The sequence below is a fragment of the Bison bison genome, unplaced genomic scaffold (assembly GCF_000754665.1).
Source record: "Bison bison bison isolate TAMUID 2011002044 unplaced genomic scaffold, Bison_UMD1.0 scf7180017864181, whole genome shotgun sequence".
Lineage (NCBI taxonomy): Eukaryota > Metazoa > Chordata > Mammalia > Artiodactyla > Bovidae > Bison > Bison bison.
Genome location: NW_011494753.1, coordinates 4,122,630 through 4,128,386, shown reverse-complemented (window position 1 = coordinate 4,128,386; position 5,757 = coordinate 4,122,630). Strand labels below are relative to the sequence as shown.

Sequence of the window (5,757 nt, the reverse complement as noted above, 5' to 3'; positions counted from 1 at the left end):
CTGCACCTGAGGCTAAGATCCGAGGTGGCCCGCAGATCAGAGGACAGAGCTGGGTTTGGGGAGAAGAACCCTCTGTGGCCACCCAGGCACTGAGGACATGGTGCTGGGGGGTGCTCTGGGTGTAGAGACCCCTCTGGGGCTGGGAAGAGGTGGAGAGATCAGCGTTGTGTAGGCAGTGTGTTACCCAACTCCACTTCCCACCCCAGCCCCCCACCCACCCTGGTGGGGCCTGTTTACTCCAAGGCGCTGCCTCCTACCAGGGGATGTGGACACAAGAAGGACCCCTAGGCACACATCCCTGTCCCTCTGGTGGCCCAGAGCAGAGGCATGGAGCCGGGCAGCAAGCCACTGACCACACATGTGCTGGACACTGCCTCAGGGTGGCCAGCCCAGGGCCTGTGCCTCTGTCTGTCCAGGCTCCAAGACGGTGGCCAGCAGTGGACCGAGCTGAAGAAAAAGTAGTAAGGTGGTCTGGGGCCAGGCTCGAGTCCAGAACACCCCCCACACAACCCCTGCAAGGGGCCCTGCTTCGGGCCAGCAGGTGGCAGGGCAGGGCTGACCTGGCTGGATGGTCCCCCTGCAGACTCTGGGAGCCTCTGTTTCAGCAGATTGAGCAGTTCTGATTGGGCCACAGCCGAGCTGGCAGAGCTCACAACCTGAGTGCCCACTGCAGTGGGACAGGGGTCCATCTCTCCCTGTCCTGTGGCCACTTGAGGCCTGAGGAGGAATCAGAAGGGCTGGTCGTCACCATGACTGGCAGGTGACCTGTTCTGGGTAGCTCTCAAGCACTGGACGTTTGTTAGGTTCTCACTGCATCTGGTGTGCAGACCCTACAAGCACCCCTTTCACATATGAGGAGACAGAGGGTGAGGCAGGAGGCCCCTGCCCCTGCTGGACCCCAAAGGCTCAGGGCCTGAGGCTATGGAGCCCTTCACGAAAAGGGGCTTCCAGGTTACAGCTAAGCTTGGAGGAACACATGGAGCCCGGGGGAGGGGGGTTCACACAGAGCCACTCCCAGCCCCCAAACTGTGCTGGTAAATGCTGCCGATGCTCATTAGAGCATGGACACTTGAGAGCATGGTTGTAGTGAGCAGAGGCCCTCAGAGCCTCCAGCACTGCAGCTGCAAACAGCCCGCCATGTGGATGGCAGCCTGGGCACAGTTACTGACCCAGAAAGCCAATGCAATGTAGTAAACAGTAAGTACACATTACAAGGGCTTCCCAGGTGGCACTACCAGTAAAGAACCCGCCTGCCAATGCAGGAGACTTAAAAGAGACATGGCTTTGATCCCTGGGTTGGTAAGATCCCATGAAGGAGAGAATGGCAACCAACACCAGTATTCTTGGCTGGAGAATCCCATGCACAGAGGAGCCTGGTGGGCTACAGTCCACTGGGTCACAGAGAGTTGGTTACGACTGAAGCAACTCAGCACGCACACATACGTTATAAAACAGTATGGCTAATACAACCCAGTTTTTTAAGTTTGCAAGTAAGCACACTTACACATAGAGAAAATGTGAAAAGTCCTTGTGCCAGCTATGAAGTGATTACTGCCCATGGGGGACGGGAAGGTTCTCTCCCTTCTCTTCTCTGGAATTCCCTCAGGACAGTGAGGCGACATAGCCTGAGGTCCTGGATGCTGCCCTGCTGCAGAGGTGTTCAGGCCCTGCTCACCCAGGTCCGAGTCAGGCCACGCCCGGTCCGTGTGCCCTGGGAGACCCAGGCTGGGGAGCCCTCTGCAGTGACCCCTCCTCTCCACAGCTGCAGAGACCCGGATGGGCTGTGCATCCCATCCCACAGACCTGGGCTCCTGCTGCCAGGCCAGATGAAGGTGGGCACTGACAAGCTGTCCTTCGACATCAAGGGCTACTGGTAGAAGAAGGACCAGGAGAGAGCATCTATCCGTACATGGAGGTGAGGGCCAGAAGGGTAGAGGCCTGAGATGCACTGTGACCCGCAGGCTGGTCTTGCCCCACCCCCACAACCGAGCTCCTGGCCTTGACCACACCACGCCCATGCCACTCCATCCTGCTATCAGGCTGACTCAGCCCCTCCAGACAGAGGTTCACCCAAGCACCTCTAGCTCTCTGTCCCCATCACCTGACCTGTTCAGGATGGTTCTAACCCTTGGGAACCACAGGCCCAGGGGACCCTCAGACCAAATGCTTCCTTTGGGGAGGCCCCAGCCCCACCCACAGTCCCCCAGTTGACCCTGGGGCTCCTCTCCCCCCAACTCCAGCCCTGGATTACGGGGTCCAAGGCAGCACTGGGCCAGGCTGCTTGCTCTCCCAGTGCCCCTTCTGCCCGCAGGTTGCTTTCACTGTCACAAACGAGAGCCACAAGTTCCACATGCCACTGCTGCTGAGCCCGTCTTATACCACATACTGAGGGAGCTAACAGCTGACCGGTAGCCAGCCTGTGAGCATGGACACAGTGCCACGGCAGACCGAGCAGCCCCCGAGCGGCAGGGCTGGCAAGTTCCTCATGGGCACCAGGGTTACACTTTCCCTGGGACATTCCGGCCTCATGTCACAGGGGCAGGTGTATAAAGCAGGTGGTGATGGCCATTCACAGACACATAGAGAAAATGTGTCTGGAAGATAACCAGGGACTTCCCTACTGTCCAGGATAACTTTGGCCTGAGTCTAAGGTCATCATCAGGTGCTACCCAACCACTTCACATGAGGGACCTCAGTGTCCCTGAGTCATGACTGGGAAGGCTGAAGAGGGGGTGAACTCAGCGTTCCTGGTTCCATCAGGCATTTCTCACTCAGGCCCACCATCCCTGCCTTCCTGGGGACCACCCTCCCCACCATGTCTGTCACTATCTATTCCCTTCCTTCTTCTGAGAAAAGCTAAGGTCTGGACCACAGCACTGGCATGACCAGTGTAGGCAGCTCTCTGTCCCCCGTCTCTGGAAAGTCGATGTTTTTCAAAGGGTACAATATCACAAGGTGGTGGTAAGGGTTTGAAGAGCAGAGCATGTTATACACTGAGAGCCTGGCCTGACTCAGGATGAAAGCCCAGAAGGACCCCTTGTTCTCAGCACCATCAAGACAAGATACTGGGAGCTGAGAGGGAAGGGCAAGAAAGGGCCAGGCTCCAGGAGAACTCAGGGGCTGGGCCCCAGCTCTCCTCCTTCTCTGGGGTTCAGACTCCCTGACAATCACGTGTATATTATGGAAGTTCCCCCGAGAGCTGCACACACCAATGCATGGCCCTAATTTTGTGTGCATACGTATCAGGGTGGTCAGAGCACCCAGGGAGGGCCCAATGGGCAGGAAAGGCCAGGGGATTTGGTCACCACGGAGCACAGCACCCATGATGGCACTGCCTTCACGTGGGGCTTCAAGTTCAGTTCAGTACAGATGCTCAGTCATGTTCAACTCTTTGAGACCCCATAAACAGCAGCATGCCATGCCTCCCTGTCCATCACCAACTTCCAGAGTTCACCCAAACTCATGTCCATTGAGTCGGTGATGCCATCCAACCATCTCATCCTCTGTCGTCCCCTTCTCCTCCTGCCCTCAATCTTTCCCAGCATTAGGGTCTTTTCAAATGAGTCAGCTCTTCACATCAGGTGGCCAAAGTACTGGAGTTTCAGCTTCAACATCAGTCCTTTCAATGAACACCCACGACTGATCTCCTTTAGGATGGACTGGTTCGATCTCCTTGCAGTCCAAGAGACTCTCAAGAGTCTTCTCCAACACACAGTTCAAAAGCATCAATTCTTTGGCGCTGAGCTTTCTTTATAGTCCAACTCTCACATCCATACATGACCACTGGAAAAATCATAGCCTTGACTAGACTTGTTGACAAAGTAGTGTCTCTGGTTTTTAATATGCTGTCTAGGTTGGTCATAACTTTCCTTCCAAGGAGTAAGCGTCTTTTAATTTCATGGTTGCAATCACCATCTGCAGTGATTTTGGAGCCCCCAAAAATAAAGTCAGCCACTGTTTCCTGTCATGGAATGTTTAACAGGAGGATTCCTACATGCTGTTTCTCACAAGTCCTTTGTTTCTTTTTAAGCAGAACAGCATGCCACTCCCAGGAACTGGGGTCATTGTGTGAGACAGGCTTGAATCTCCTTTAGTAAACATTCTCTTTACAACCAAACTGCTTAGTCTCAATCCCCTTTCTTGAGATATGGACTGCCTCCTGACCTTGTGACCATCATCATCCCTTGTTCTCTTGGGAACAGTTACTGTACATTTGGTTTTCTGATCTTTATCAACGAAAGAAACTACAGCCTATATATACTCACAGAAAAATCATTAAAGCACCTTTGCTCCATCAGAGCTTGGGTCCCCATGTCTGTCTTTCTTTCTTTCTCTCTCTTTGGCTGATTCCTTGGAGCGTAGAGACCTGCCTCGCTCACTCTCCTGCCCGGGCTTCGAAGACGCTCTCAAGAAGGCCCCCTGTGCCTTTGTGAGAGACGCAAGTCCTGTGTCAAGGACGTTATTGGTTTTCTGCATAAACCAGGGAGTATCAGCCTCTTTCTCTCACTTTCTCATCGTCACCTCTGGACCGCCAGATCCCAGTCCATTAAAGGACCCCAACAAGTGGCGCCTGAACAGGGACACTGGTGTACAGGCATTTCAGTCAGAGGGACTCAGGACCTATTGAGGTCAGGACCTATTGAGGTCGGTAAGTACTAAGACACGGGTTATACAGCTGGAAAGCCCCATCATTTCTCTACTTTATTTCACCATTTGTTTAAAGCTCAGGGACTTTTGGTTTCGTGCCAATGAACAGAGGCTTACTTTCAAACACTGGTTAAATGTAATCCTTGGTTCCCTGATAAATTCAGTTTTGATTTAGAAATTTGGCACCAGGTCAAAGAAAATGTTGAACGAGGCACCAAGCAAGGAAAAAATATTCTAATTGATTTCTGGCCATTTCAAGGTATATTCCAACCCTCCTAATATTCGACAACAGACAGAACACCTATCGCATGAATATGAATTAGATGATAAAACTTTACAAAAGGCCCAATTAGAACAACATAAAATATTTCAAAATTTTCCTACTAGCACTGCCCCGGCTGCTCCAATTGTTCCTCCTCTGCCAGCAGGCATGAATCCAGAAGTCTCTCCTTTGTTAGGACTTAATGATTCTGACAACGACTCTCCTTAGGCGTTTTTTGACACTAAAACTGGTAATGCTCTTACAGACAATTATGGTAAGTCCTTGATACAGACTCATATTTGCAAAAAATCAGCACTTATTCACTCTCCTCCACAGCAGACGCTCTCTGAATTATTGGCTTTGCAATCACAAGTTTCTGATGCTGATGGTTTTTCCGTCTTTCCAGTTTTAAGAAATTCTGACACTCAAGGGCACATAATACCTCAATATGATGGTATTAATCTTTTTCACATGCAACAAATGAAAAAGGCTATAATTATGTATGGCCCACATTCTCCTTTTACTAGAGAGCTTCTAAATGTTGCGGCATCTTCTATTGGAAACTTTATTCCCTATGATTGGCAAACTTTAATAAAAGCTCTCCTTAAACTGGGAGAATATCTTCAATGGACAATGTGGTTTCCTAATATAGCCAGAGATCATGCTAACAAGAATGCTTGAGCTGGCACTCCCCAAAACCAGACTACTTATGAAATGTTAACTGGCTCCTGACAATTTGATACCACAGAAACTCAAATACAATGCCCTCCTTTGTTGCATCAACAATTAAAAACAGTGGCCCTTAGAGCTTGGGATCGAATTACTCCTCAAGGAGCGCCTACAGGTAG

General features: G+C 51.5%; 1 pseudogene; it reads left to right on the top strand.

Moving 5' to 3' along the window:
• Positions 1 to 327: 327 nt before the first annotated feature.
• On the top strand, positions 328 to 2,398 carry LOC104991032 (annotated as a pseudogene).
• Positions 2,399 to 5,757: the final 3,359 nt, after the last annotated feature.